Source organism: Gallus gallus, chromosome 11 (assembly GCF_016699485.2).
Source record: "Gallus gallus isolate bGalGal1 chromosome 11, bGalGal1.mat.broiler.GRCg7b, whole genome shotgun sequence".
Taxonomy (NCBI): Eukaryota; Metazoa; Chordata; class Aves; order Galliformes; family Phasianidae; genus Gallus; species Gallus gallus.
The window spans coordinates 17,211,701-17,226,609 of record NC_052542.1 but is presented as its reverse complement, the minus strand read 5'-3'; the positions used below and the strand labels follow the sequence as shown (position 1 = coordinate 17,226,609).

General features: G+C 52.1%; 1 long non-coding RNA gene across 2 annotated transcripts; it reads left to right on the top strand.

Moving 5' to 3' along the window:
* The first annotated feature begins 730 nt into the window (after nt 1-730).
* Nucleotides 731-10,234, top strand: LOC107054325. 2 transcript variants are annotated; one of them, XR_006931204.1, is made up of 6 exons: nt 731-1,732; nt 6,246-6,862; nt 7,092-7,232; nt 7,447-7,590; nt 7,909-7,992; nt 8,642-10,234. It is a non-coding gene; the product is annotated as an uncharacterized LOC107054325 (long non-coding RNA). The 2 variants fall into 2 exon arrangements; XR_006931203.1 differs by lacking the exon at nt 731-1,732 and adding an exon at nt 5,727-5,990 and having other exon boundaries at nt 8,642-10,233.
* The last annotated feature ends 4,675 nt before the right edge of the window (nt 10,235-14,909 follow it).

Genomic DNA, 14,909 nt, shown 5'->3' with positions numbered 1-14,909 from the left:
TCCCTGGACATGTTTGAGAACCATGGAGATGTGGCACTGAGGGACATGGTCAGTGGTCATGGTGGGATGGGTTGGGGTTGGGCTTGGTGATCATAAAGGTCTCCGACCTGAATTATTCTGTGATCCTATGATTTAGTGGTGTATTACCACTACCTCTTTGCTCCACCAGTGTTTGCTCTGTGGGGCTCATGCATGGATTTCACAGGTTCGTAGCGTGGCTCAGGTTGGAAGGGATCTGAAAGATCATCTGCCACATCTCAAAGATCATCTAGGGTTTGTTATGTGGGGCTCACGCGTGGGTTTAGTAGGGCATTATCGCTACCTCCCTACATAACTGGTGTTATTTTTGGGGGCTCATGCGTGTATTTAGTGGGGAACCCTCAAGATATTCTACAGTTCTATGATTCTACAATCATTTCTACCTCTGTGCACCACTGATGTTTGCTATCTGGGACTCACGGTCAGGCCAAGGGGCTGCCTTATTGAGAACCAGAGTTGTTAAATCTGTGCCATACTCAACAAATTACTCTTTGGGGGGATGAAACTCCCTATAATCCCATGCAGCTGACAACACCCCTGCCAACCACCCTGCCCAGAGGGTGCTCCGGTTGGCAGTCACATGTAAGTTCAGCCATTTGGTGGTGCCATGCTTGAAGGTCATGGTTGGGTCCCCTCTGAGCCTGGGCTGATCCCATGGGTCGCTGTGCCCCTGCCTTGCACAAGCCCTGCAGCTTCTCCTTCCTCTCACTGGGTGAAATCAGAGCTGTTATTTCACAGCGCAGCTTGTGATTTATGGCTGTAATCTCAACCACAAGTTGAGCTGGCAGTAGTTAGGGGAGCCACGAGGAATAAGCGAAGGGCTCGCTATTTATTTCTGCATCCTCTATGCTCTTGAGGTTTTTATTTCTTCAAGGCGAGGGCAAGGAAATATGGCTTTCTGCTGAGTAAAGAGGGGACAATGAAAAGGAAAAAGTGCCAGGGATTTGTGCTGAAGCAGCTCGTGTCGGGCAAATTTCTGAACTCTGAGACTTGAGGTCACCATGGGAAGCAGAGCAATGCACGGGACGCAGTGCGGGCAGCTCCAGGAGCAGATTTAGGGGTGGCCGTGTCCCTTCCTCCCCCGTCTGCTGCTCCATCATTTACTTTTATGGCTCTCAGCTGTGAATCCACCGCAGTCCTTCTGGGAAGCGCAGCTTCACACTGATCTTAATGGGTCCTTAAATCAAAGGCGTCGCTGAAGGGGTGCACTGGCCAAATGGATCTGTGCTTTTCCTTCCAGAAAGGGATGAGCTGTGGGTGGACGGCATGTCTGAAACGTGGAAATGCAGAGAAACCCCATGCAGGGCTGAAAATCCCAAACACCAGCGGCCAGCAAAGTAACAGCACTGCCATATTCATGACGATTATCACCATTCTTGCTTGTTTTGATCTTTATTTAAGATTTGCAGTTCTGATCTCCCCAGCTTTTCTTTGCCTAGAGGCTTCTTTTATACCAAACATCACTGATACAAGAGCTTGGGGATGCCATAACCCCAAATTTTCCAACACGGGAGCAGGTAGAACCATTTACCCCACGACCCCCCGTGTGCTCAGAAGAAACCCACCACGTTCCGTCTGCTTTTTCTCACTTCACAGAAGAGAAGACCATTTTCCAGGCTTGCTGCAGCCCACGGAGGAGGCAGACAGCACTAAGCCAGCTGAGGAAACGACCGAGCACTACCTCCCCTGCAAGGTATTGGGATCGATTCCATTACATACAATCTCTGCAGTAAACCCACAGTTATTTTCCAAGACAAAAAGGAAAAAAAAAAAAGAAAAAGAAAAAAAAAAGAAAAAGGTTCTTTCTTGGCCTTTGTCATTTGCTAATCTGCTTTGACATTTATTAGCAATTATTTATTTCCTTCCCCGTTGGCTGTTTGTGGTGTAATTTTTCATCAAAATAGGCATTACTCAATAAGAACCTCTGCAAAAAGGCAATTATGAAATGCGACAGAGTGCGTTGCAGGGACTGAGAGAGGGGTTGGGGGCCCCTTGTGACACAACAGGTCCGTGCTGGGATTGATGGAGCCGAGCAGGAGCGGGTTTGGTCCCTTCCAAAAGGGCACAGGGACAGTCCCCACTATTTGCAGCCATTGCGTGGCACAGAAGGAGACGACGCATTTAGCGAAATGGCTTTTGGCACCTGCTGGGTGATACGTTCCTTTGCCCCCATTGGGTTTGGTGATGAGGGAGATTGGAAGAAAACAGGATTCTTGTTCCTTAATGAAAACGCGCTGCGCTGGAGGGCTCCCATGAGTTCCCAGAAAGCCACAAGGTAGTGCAGAAACGAAAAAGCTTCCAGCCAAGCGCAGCAGGAGGGTTTCCCCATTTCACCCTTCTGCAGAGCAGAGCTGCTTGGCTCTGCAAAATCCCCCTCAGAGCCACTTTCCTGAGAAAGGGTTTTAATGGCTCCTTGCACGCAACGAGCTGCATCCATAGGGGAAACAAAGCTCTGTATCGAGATAAGAGGGGATTGCTGGGAAATAAAGGTGCATCTTGCAGCCCCTTTCACTGATGGGCTTGGTGTTGGGGACAGCGCTGGGGGCAATACTTGGGGTGATGCTGGGGGCAACATTGGCCTCTCTCATCCTACCCCGTTGGGGAAAAACATGCAAAACCCATCCCAGAAGGGGTTGGGGGAAGGCAGGAAGCAGTGCGGGGTGAGAGCGTGAGCTGCTCGAGGGCGGGGGACAGCCCGAGCCGTTCTGCTCCGCTGCAGCTCTCACCCAAAATTATCAGCCCTGCTGCTGTAGTTTTGCTGGGGAGGGTGACTTGATTTTCATTTTCCGAGCCATTTCCTGGCCAGGACCCACACAAGGGCTGGGTTACTCAGCACCAAGAGCTGCAGAGCTGGGCTGGTTCTGCTGAGTGCTTTCACGCAGCGTTGGCTCTGTCAGGTCCATAGGAGCTGGAGATGGAGCTTTGCACGGGTTGCTCAGAGATGTGAATTTGGCACTGTGCAAACCACTGTGGTCTGGGTGCATGCTGCGGGACTGACACTGCTGCAGTAGAATGGCATCCATTATGCAACAAGAACCCCTCCAGGCGATGATGTGCTTGCTAAATCATCCGTGCTCTCATAGGCTGTATGCATCAGCCTCTGCTGGCACCAAATGCCCCCTGAGATGAGATGAAGCTCAGGCACAGAGCTGCAGCCTCGTGCAGTTTAAATACAAGAAGCTTATTCAGTGCATGGATTGCTTTGTGGCCAGTGAGTTTTAGCAGTTGCTACTGAAGAAATAAATGAAGTTTTTCTACTTGTGCAAAGTATTACAACATTGCTTGCAAAAGTAAAATGCAACTTTCAAGCAAGGCAAGGCCATCCCTGAAATTAGGAGGGACAAATCCTGCTGGAAGAGGTACACGAGGATCACTGGGGAAAGTACCTCGCTAGAATTAACAGCTGTGGCCTGGAGAGCAGCAATGGAAATATTCATGTGTACGATCCACAGCCACTAAAAGGCTTTGCAGCATTAGTTTGAGCTGACTGACTGAAATCAGAGGCTGGCCGAGCTCTGCTCCGATCACAGGGCTGAATGACTGAGAGCCACATGCTGCAAGGTTGGGGGAAAGAGAGCTGAGCTGCAGGTGGAATTTTCCATGTCCCTGCTGGGTGCTGGGTGATGGAGCATTGCACAGGCAGCATTTGGCGTGGAGCTGTCTGCCTGCTCCGTGTGTGGGCACCAATTGCAGCCAACAGAGCTCAGTGAGGCAGTGGTTTGCTCTCCCATAAGCAACCCAGGAATGTGAAGATGGATGGAGAAGCCACTGCTGTGCTTCCCACGGAGGCAGCATCCTCATAAGGTGGAAGATGATGGGTTGACGGTTGGACAAGGTGATCTCAGTGGCTTTTTCCAACTTCAACCACTCTATGACTCTATGAAAACAGGGAGGATGGAGACCCATCTCCATTATCCCACTGGAGGCAGAGCCCTGCACACCTGGGCTCGACGTGAAGAGCCTGGCCTTGGGGTGCTCTGCGCTTCAGAGGAAGCCTGAGGGCTGTGCAAACCACTTCCTCAAACTCATTGCTGCTCTGCCACCATTGGAGGCAACGAAGACTGCTGCAAAAAATAGACGAGTGCACCGGGTGGGACTGGTGGAAAACATGGGGGAAAGTGGAGAGGATGCCTGCCCTGCCCTGGCGGATGGCACTGTGGGTCCCTGCACATGGCTCCATCCTTCTTTCTGCCCCAGGCACAGCATGAGGTTGTCTTAACCGAGGGCACCTTGCCCCATTTCTGAGCGCTCCTTATGGGGCCGCATCCTCCCAGTGCACTTGGGATAATGAGGTGGTCCCCTGGAGCAAACCTGACCCCATGCACAAATGACCCAAAGGGCAGGCAGGTTGAGCTCAGATAGGTAAACACCTTTGGGTCAGGCAGGAGAAAGCTACAGGACACCCTGCAGCAACCCTACCATGCCATCCATCTATGCTTGCTCGGGAAAGGAGATGGCTGCACATGTTGGGGCTGCAACTGTGCATGGCATCGCCGCAGGGGAACAGAGAGCACTCTGCATGTCAGAAGTCAAAGGAGCTCCCTAAGGGGATGAACTGAGAAGATGATGGCAGAGAGGTGGAAGGCTGTAGGTGCATAGGGGATTGCTGTCTCTGCTGTCCCCGCTGTCCCCATCATCCCCACAGCCCAGGCCTAGAAGCGAGGCGCCCGGTCATGCCAAGCCACATGATCTGCGGGGTCGGAGCAGCGACAACAACAGGAACAATCTGTGGGAGAGGAACTTAGGATGAGCCCAACTTCTCTAAAAGTATAAAAAGACCCCGGGGGCCGCAAAAGGCACCAACTGCACACCCTCCGCTGCCGCCGCTGTCGCCGCGCAGCCCCTGACGGTTGGAGCTGGCGTTGTCCTGGCGTTGTGCAATACAGTGGCTGTGCACTTGGCATCAGCTCGCTGCTCGCTTTCCCTGCCAGAAAAGGAAACACAACCGCACCGATTTGTGCCTTTGCAAGAGAGCAAACGGCTCTGCCCTGCACGGGCTGCGTGCGGGGAGATGCTCGCGTGGAAAGGGAGAGCGAGCAAACAGCCCCCCAAATCCCATTAGGAAGCGGCAGAGAAGGAAACTGCAAGGAAATTGCAAGGAAATCTGCTTCCTGTAAGAGAGACTCATGCAGCTCAAAGCGGGAGTAGAGCCACTTCATTCAATCTGCTGACAACTCAAGCAGATTGTCAGCACCTTGCTGGCTGGGCAATTGCTCGCAGCAGGTTGCTCCTGCTGTGCGTGCTCCTCTTCTGTAAAGAAGTCCCCCCCGCCCCCAACTCCAGGTAGTACAGCAGCAAAGTGACAGCCTGAAAGGACCACAGCACTGTGCTTTGGAAATGGAGAAGTGCTGTTGCTCTGCTGCTTGGCATGAAGATTGTTGGCTCCATTGGCAGCAGGGATGTGGTGCTCAGAGCTCATCCTCAGCTTGGGGCATCCTTCCCCAAGCACAGAGCTGTACCCTTGGCCACTGTGCCTCCAGGGCAGCAGTTCCGAGAGGGACCATGCAGCAGCCTGCAATTGAAGGATTTTAGCTTGACTTCACTCCGGGGAGTAAAATGTTTTGCTGATTGGAGAGAATGGAATAGCGAGGGAAGAAAATTGGTGCTAAATTCTGAGCACTCCTGCTCAAACCCCTTTGGGGGGGGAGGACATGGGAAGGAACCGGGAGCAGACATTCCAGGAATTCTGACTTATAACCAATAGCAGTGGTAGAGAAGCAGGCAGAGGTGCTGCCTCTGACCTGAAAGTACTGCTCGGAGGTGGACATCTGCTATGCAGCTCTGAAGTGGAAGGTCCTCGGTGTTCAGGCTGCTCTCCTTCACGTGTCACCTCCTGACACTGGGAGATATCCCAAGGCTGAAAAGGAAAGTGAAAGCCCTCTGCCATGCCCGTTTCCCCATAGCAATGCTTGTTCACCTGGAGAGCTTGCACAGAGCAGTGGACTGGGAAGGTAACCTCATCTCCAGGCAGTGCAAGTATGCGAATACCCCTCTGTGCCCCCCCCGTGCTGCTGCACGGCCCTCCTGCTCCCCATGCACGGGTCTGGCCCCATCCCAGCTGCTGGAGGTCTCCTGAGGATGTGGGATTTGCCCAGAAGCACAAGAAGACATTCATACAGCTACTGGGAGGGGGGTTGTGAAAGCCCAGCACGTTTTTTTTCCCTCTAACAAATGACCTTTGTCTTTCCTTTTATTTTCATTTTCAGGCTCTGGCTTTCCAGAGGTCAAGCAGTTTAAGAATCTTGGCAGGATGAAAAAAAAGCAGGATTCATCCCCCTAATTGCTCTGTCTCTCTGGCCACCACGTCATCCTGCTTCGGCCCAAGGTCAGTAACTTTCCTAAATCATCATATCCCAGAATGCCACGGAGGACGCATGGAACTCATGCTGAAACGCACAGCCTTTGCACGAACACCCATCGCCTCCTCGGCTTTGCCTCTCCACTCGAGAGTCCGTGCAGTTCTTGTTTTGCAGAAAAAGGAAGAACAGCGCTGATGTAATGACAGGATTCTGGGAGCTGGAGATTTATGGGGGAAAAGTAAGCAAATAGCCAGCAGCTCTTGATAAAGTGGTGAGAAAGCACCTGCGGTGAGCTGCTATTGCTTTGCCTCTTGAGTACGGCTGATTGCATGGGGTCATACCCACCCGGGGCAAGGAGCAACCCTAAGCCCCCAGCAGCTAGATGTGCTGCTCTTAATTAACCCTGCTTAATTACCAGGTGGGAACACATCCTCCCCTGTACACTGGGAGCAGCACAACCAACCTGCAGTTAAACATTGACGAGTTGCCTCCGCAGTGGATTTCCAGGAATCTATTGAGATAAGGTCATCCTTCTGGATGTGCTATGGGGCTGATTTAAGTACCCACTGGGAAAGGTTCTATTTCAGCCTTCTGTTGCCATTAATGGGTCATCACAACATATTCCTATTGTGCACATGGGCTGGTAGCCCCAACTGGGGGGCCGTGTGGCACTGAGTGTGCCATGTGAAGTGCTGCCCAGTGGGATTGCCTTCCCATTGATTCCTCTCCTTTAATTGCTCCTTGTGCTCGCAGTGCAAGCCATGGAAACAGCTCTTAATCCACCTCCTGCCAATTCCTTAATACCTGTGCTTTATTCCTTCCCATCGGTGATTGGATCAGCAGCTCTTTGGAAGTCGAAGTGGCACAAGTGCTTTGCTTTGGTCTCTCTCACAGGTAAGCATGGAATGCTGGGTCAAGAATATTGGATGTCCCCCATGCTTCCCCACACCACCTCTGTCTCTCTGTCTCAGCAGAGCATTTTTCTGTTCATTTGTTGAGTTTCAGCCTGGGAGATTTTCCCCATTGGTACCGATGTTTTTCTTCTTGCGACTTGAAGTGCATTTGAGAATTCATTTCTGAAACTTCCCTGCTGCTAATTTTACACCAGGGGGCCGTCAGAAAAGGACGCGAGAGAAATGAAATCTGTTATTCTGGTGACTGCATCGCCCTACGAGGGGTGATGGGCAAAGGGAAACCCAGGGACCGCTCCTCTGCTCAGCAATACCGAATCCCCTATCTCAGTTCCAATAAGGTTTGTGTGATGAAGACCCAACCAGGGCCCAACGTGACATGATTCAACCCTCTTTCAGCAGCGGCACCTCTATTTTCTCACTTGGCGAGGGCTCTGCCTTCTAGCTAAACAAACACTCCAATGTGGTTATGTCAGGGAAGGCATCTTAAACACAATCAGTATGAGGAAATACATCGGTGTGCTGGGAATAGACAAGTTCCTGGGGAGCTTATTCATTTTATGGGGCTGCCTTGGGCTAAGATTTGGGATGGGGTGAGATGGGAGCCCAGCTTTTCCCTGTGGCAGATTGCTCCAAGCAACCCTTTTTTCCTCCTCCAGTAATTCGTTCCACGTTCTGTCCAAGACTGGAGTTCAAAATACAATGAGAGAACACATCTGTGAATTTTTCTGCTATTCACGAAGGTGCGTGATAAGTACTGATGGGTGCATCGAGATGTATGCGCTGGCTGGGGATAGCTGCAGGGGTTGGGGCTCTGATGGGGCTGCAGTGATCAGGGATTAAAGCTTCCTTGAGTTCATCTCAAGGAGAGGTAATTGCAGATCCTGCCACAGGTCAGAACAAAAGCCAGGAAGGATGCTCAGGGTCAGAGTGGGAAAGTGGTTTCCTTCATGGCTCGTTAGTTATCTGTCTCATCTACCCCTTCTTGAGGGCACTTCTCTCACTGCTGAGCAAAGATTGGCATGGGCTGTGTGGTTGTGCCCAGAGAAACCATCTGAAGGTTCTGGAAGGGTTTGGGTTGGCACCTAGTGATGCTCTACGTCACAGAATCAGAATAGTTCAAGTTGGAAGGGACCTATAAAGGTCATCTAGTCCAACTCTTCTGCATTGAACACGGACATCTACAGCTCGATCTGGCTGCTCAGACCCCAATATCAGCCCACAATGTGAATTTGCAGGTGATCCTGCCCCTCAGAGCTGCGATCAACCTGTGTCCACAAATACAGTGGGGGGTGTGAGCCACATTCAGCCTTGGAATTGTTCCCACAACCATCCCCATCACCCGTTCCAGTGCTTTCTTGAACCCCAATTCATTGCTTATCATCACCATAGGTACTCAACTTGCCCAACAGCCCCTCCGCCGTCACACGCTGTATCTCAAGGCCTTCTGGGACTCCATTTTTGAGCCAAAACTGTGCCCACGAGAGACGTCACCTCCTGCCTGATGAGCCTTTTCCCCTTTCCTGGCCCTGCGGTGTGCCAGCGGAGCAGGTCATGGGACAGCCTGCCCCAGACTGCACCCACCGCATCTCCGTGCGGTCCTTTCTCGCCTCTGATTCTTTTTTGGAGAGGCCAGATTTTGACCATAAAAGGGAAGAATGGAATGTTGGGCGACACGCCATGCCCCGATTGGCTGAGCACCTACCCGTGATGGTTTCGGGGGAAATAACCAGGTCGGAGTCATTTTCCTCTCCCCCCACCCCGAGCCGAGAACGAAAACAATGCGACCAAACCGTGTGGTTCACCATTGAAACCAAGGCAGGACTTTTTGTGTCTGTGCCTCCTATTGCTCTTGGTTCCACCTGCATGAAACCGAGCCCTCGCTTCTGGGTGTGCACGGCAGCTCTGTTTCCCATCCAACATCTCTGTGGCCGCCACCGGTTGATGCTATCTTGGAGATGAATGGGAGCGACCTGGTGGCCACGTTGGCCAGGAACCACAACTGCCTCCAGCCAACCTGGCAGCCCTTCTGTTGGGAGAACCCGAGATCCTCCTTCTTGTGGTTGTCCATCCCATTTCCACAACCAAAACCCGTCAGAACAAAGCGCCTTTGTGCTTGGACATCCCTCCCACCCAGCTGCCTTGTGACTGCCCTCGTTAGATCACTTCTGTGGCTAAAATAGGACTTTACTCTTGTGAGTCATTTGCCTGAACCTGCCACCAGCACTGACTTACAACCTTTAATAAAAAATGATAAAGAAGCTGAGAGGGTTTCCTGGAAACATTGTCAGCCTTGAGTTGGGAGCAGATGCTGGCAGCGAGCAAAGTTCTTTTAAGCCATAAAGGCATTTTCCTGTTTAATGATTACCCTGAGAAATCTTGAGGCTGAATCAGGATGTTTGTGATCAGCTTCACCCTTCTGGGAAGGCCGCACCCAGAGAAATTCTTCTCTCATTGCCTTCACCCAGTCAGAACGGGGTGGTGGTGTGGGTAACGCTGGCCCTGGAGCCATAAGCTGTTCCCAGTTGTCACCAATTTCTTCCTGTTTGCCCTCCATTTGGGGCAGCTCCGGTGCCAGTCCTACCAGGCTCTGAGCAAGCCCTGGTTGAGAAGAAATTCTTCTATTAGCAGTCATCCCAAGGCATAGGGTTTATCCTACAAAAACTCTTCTAGACCTCCTGCTTGCAGGAATCCTTTTTGCAAGGGAAACGTTCCCAGCGCTGGTTGTTCCAGTGCTCATGGAAGCCTCCTTGGTACCCAGTGCAAATCTTCTTCCCTATTGCTCCTCCACGTCAGCGTTCTCCCTCTTTGTGGGGCAGCACTTTGCAGATAAGCTCCAGAGACGTTTCACCATCACCCACCTTTCCATCAGGCCACTTGCTCTGCCCTCACCCATGGGTACCATTGCTCTCCCATGGCAGCAGTGCCTTGCATCACTTCACCACCTGCTGCAATCCCTCTTGCTGGTGCTACCGCAGCGGCGAGCACTGAGACCTATCGCAGCATCACTGCTTGTCCCCACAAAACCAGAGGGGAACCAAAGCATCTTACTCACTGGCATCGGAGCAGTGCACCCCATCACCTCCCTCCTGTTGGGCAGCGGTTTGGGAGAGGAGGAAGAAGTGGCTGTGCTCATTCTGGGGCAGAGAGCTTGTTCCTGGTGTCATCCTCCACCATTGTGGGTTACCTGCAATGCTTTGGTTTCGGGTTTTGGAGAGCCAAAGCCTGGAAGGAGCCTTTTTTGCAAGATAAGGATGAAGGTGGCACTCAGAGAGTTGTTATCTGTGTGGCTCAGGGCTATGCTGGTGACGAAGCAGCTCTGAAAGCTGCAGCAGGAGCACGGGTAGGGCCAACACAACCAAAGGTTTATTGCGGTGGTTTGCTGCTGGTTTTGCTACGCAGACCTGAGTCATCGAGTCCTTGGGTCTGAGCTGTGCTGCTCTACAGTGTGCATGGCACCAGCTGCTGGAAGCACAGCCTACGTCCCCTGGGCATTGTGAACGTAGGCTTGTCCTCATAATACCCCATGGGTACAGCTGTAATGATGTCCCTGCTGTGAACGCAGAGGTGAGGGGCTGCATTTGGAGCTCCCGTTGCTCCTGCCTGGGGGTCCCCAGGATGCTGCTTGCCCTGATCCTGCACAGGGTGCAAATGTAGGAGCAAAGCAGGAGCTTTCAGGGGTAACACGGACCTCACAAAGGGTGGCACCCCATCTCAAAGGGCTGTTTTTCCCTGCCGGGGTGGGGATGTTGCCCCAGGCACAAGCAATAGAGCCCAGCAGGCAGCAGGGAGAAGCGCAACCAGCAAATGAGCATTGGGAAAAGAAATAACATAATAACAATAATAATTAAAACCCAAGAGCTGTAAGCAGATGACAGCTCAGCTGGGCCCCGTTCCTTATTTGCATAGCCAGGCTCTATCTGTATGAGGTGCCTGGCTACAAGATGTTCCCATATTTGCATGTGGGGCGAAGGGAGGAGATGTGGCAGTCCCAGGGGTGTCACTGTTGGATGGCGATTGCCACCCAGTGGCTGTGCTCAGTGCCACCTCCAGCCCTGCGAGCACCCAAAAATACAGCATCACTGCTGCAGGCATAGGTCTGCTGCTTTTGCTCTCCATCTGCAATCTGGGTGCAGGGCTCAGAGCTACAGCTGTATTTTCGTATTGACATCACTGTTGAAGAATTGCTCCTACTGCCTACAACAAAACTATTTTTACCCCTACAGCAAGTTCCTCGCCCTTATTTCCACTAATTAAGTGAGTCTCACCTTCACATAAACACCTCCCCATCAGCTGGTGGTGGTCTCCTTTCAACTCAGCTGCTGCTAATGAAGCTAATTAGGAGCAGGGTGCTTTTGTTGCAGCATTGGCTGCTGCCTCAGTGCTTGTGTGCTTTGTAGGTGGTGTGTCCTGGGGCTGTGTTTGGTAAAGGGATGGGCTGCTTGGTTGTTCCTTTTTCCTGCTGCTGGAGCTATCAGGGCAGCGTTGTCCTGTGGGTATTTCTTGTGAAGCATCCCTTGAAAGCCCTCTAAGCCTGCCAGCAGGCTTTCTGTAAAGCTTCCTAGTGAGCAGTAAGGGCTTGGTTCTAAAGCTGTGGGAAGATGATAAGATGATCTCTTCAGGTGGAGTATTATTTCTTGCATGATATTTGGGGAGGCCCCGGTGTTCCACATGGGTTTGTTTCTCAGTGCTTGGTGTTCTGCCCTCACCCTGAGGGCAAACCCTGGTGCCAGTCTTGGTGTGGCTCTGAGCAAGCCCCAGTGCAGGAGAAATCCCTCTCTTAGCTGTGTTCTTGAGGCACAGGGTGCATCCTACAAAGCCTCAGCCTGCTGCTCGCGGGATCACCTGGTGCTATTGTAAGGGGAACGCTGCTGGTTGTTCCATTCTGGCTCTGCAATTGCTTTTGCTTTTTGCAAATGGCTCTGCAGCATGGAATCATAGAACGGCCTGGGTTGAAAAGGACCTCAGTGATCACCTAGTTTCAACCCCTCTGCTATGTGCAGGGTTGCCAACCACCAGGCCAGGCTGCCCAGAGCCGGAGCATGGCCCAATTCCTCCTTGCAGGACAGCATTCGTGGGAACTGCTCAGCCACGGCTGAACTTTCTCTTGCTGCAAAGCTTCTTCCCTCCGTGTCAGCATTTAGTTTACACTTTGCTCATCTGGGAGGGGAAAAAAATAGAGAGGGGGGAAGAAAGCTGTCTCCAAACCATTTCCTCTTTCTGAGAGAGGCAGCGTTGAACCAGAAGACAAACACAGCTCATTGCATTCAATGAAACTCTGCTCCAGCTCCTTTAGGCTGGGGTTTGGGGGGGTAGAATTGGGGTTTTTGCTCTGTGATAGTCTGGGACTGCTCTAAGGGCTGCAGCGTGGAAGGTGGGAAGCTGGGATAAGGTGTGTGTGTGTGTGGAGTGCACAGCAAAGCAGGTAGATCCCAGTGCTGCATCCATCCCTAGGGTGGATGAGGTGTGGGGGCAGCAGGCAAAGCTCTGCTGGCATGGCTGGGTGAAATGGGACCAAACTGCACTGCTGCATGCATGCAGCCACAGATCGACCTCAGCAAACGTTCTTACCCCACTGTGTGCCAAAGCAAAGGTGCAGCAGTGGGTGCAGAGATGGTGGGGGTGTTCTGCAGAAGGGCTCTGTGGCAGCAATGGCTACAACTTACCAGAAACTGCATCCTGACAGAAGCCAATTTCCCTTTCTCTGATGAGTTTTGCTCCAGAATCCCTCTCCAGGTCCTCACCTGTGCATTTTGGGGTGGGAGGATGAGGGGCTGCATGCAGCCAGGGAGCAAACCTGCTTGGGGCCGCCTGCTTGAGATTCTCTTGGAGCAAACCTTCTGCTTTGAGACCCCAAACTGAGCCGAACCCTCATTTGCAGAGAAAAATCCCTTCACAGCAGGGAGGCCTGAAGCCTGAATCCCCTTTGAATTTCCCGAGCTGTTTGTATGAAGCTGTGCTGGTAACAGATGGATGTTTAGACACACTGAATCAGGTGAATATGGCATTAAAATGCCTGGGGAGCCAGAAAGCCTGCTTCTATGGGAGCTTCTTGTCAGGATGAAATCCTATTTGCCCACTTGCTGCTGGCGGTTAGCAGTGAGGGATGCTTGGGATGCTCAACACGCAGGAGGGGATGCGCTTTGGTGCTCCGAGTTCACAGCAGGGGGAGGAGAGCTGTGCTGTGATTTCTGCCCAGAGCTCTGCTTCGGGTGCAGGTGAATGGAAGTCAGGGCTGTGCACATTCAGCCCTTTCTGCACCGAGTGGGTGTGCAGCTGAGCCGGGGGGGCGGGGGGGGTTCTGGGTCCAACTGAGCACAAATGTCAGCCCAAGAGCTCCAGAGAAAGCAGAAATTCAGCTTTTTTTTCCCCCACTAAATTAGCCCAGCAAAGGCACTGCGGGGTTTCAAAATGTAATCTCTTCTCAAACTTCCTTAAATTTCACTGTATCCTTCATTAAGCTTTCTTTCCCTAAGGCTGAGGGGGAGGGCAACCACCTCCCAGTGCTGATCTTTGCAAGTAACTGCTTTCATTTCAGATGATTTCAGACAGCTTCTAACCAAAGCAGACAAAACCCCATAGACTTTGGGCACGAAGTCCAAGAAGTTGCTTTTGGAGCAGATCAGCGTGTCCTTTTGTGCCGTCTCTCTCATATCCATCCTATTCATAACCATGAAATGGCTCCTTAAGTTGTGTCACCTCAGAAGGGTTTTTCGAAGTACTTCAATACGGAGATGAGACAGGCTTAAAAGGGTGCCTGGCTTTGTCATTCAGTGCAGCAGAGCTGTTAACATTCTGGGCTGGTCCCATTGTTGGCGCATGCTGGGATGGAGAGGATTAACCTGGGATAGGGATCTGGGGAGGCAAAAAAGCAACCGAGCCCAGGAATCCAAACAGAGCTGCAGCAAGCCTAGCGCTGGGGAGGCTCAGACTGGGGCTGGTACGGGAGAAATGCGTTTGTATGGAGAAGGTGGGGCTTCTTCCGAGCTGCTCTGAGAGATCCTCATCTGGCTTCTGTTGGAGGCTGCCTCCCCCTAGCGAGTGCGAGCAGAACGCACAGGCAGTTGCTGTGCCTTCAGCTCTGTGCTGCAAGAGCTGCAGGTGCTGTGTGTGCTATGGATGCAGTGCTGTGCTTGCATCCTTGGTGCTGTGCATGGTACGGGTGCAATGCTGTGCACGCACATCAGTCGTTGAGCTGCATGCAGCTCAGGTGCTGTGCATGGGCAACAGGTGGTGTGCATGCTATGCACGTAGTGCTGTGCGTGCACCTTGGTGCTGTGCAGGGACATCAGGTGTTACACTGCATGCATCTCAGGTGCTGTGCATGCACCTTGAGCATTCTGCGTGCATTTTGTGTGCTGTGCCCTCCTTGGATATCTCCTCTTCCTTGTGTGCTGTGCACATCACAGCTGTTGGTTTAATCAGAGCATCTGAGCTGAGGGTGCAGCAGCTACTTGCGGTGCTCTGCTGCACAGGGAGCAGTGGTAATGCCCAGGACAGTGATGCAGACTGCTCTTGTCCTTGCAAGAGGTCTGCAAGTACACAGGTAAGTGAGCAGTATGAATTTATGGTAAGCTAGCTCTCTGCATCAAGTGGCTGCTGTGTTTTCCATCCCGTCCTATGTCCCCCGGGCAGGATTTGCTGTGCAGTTGAATATTTG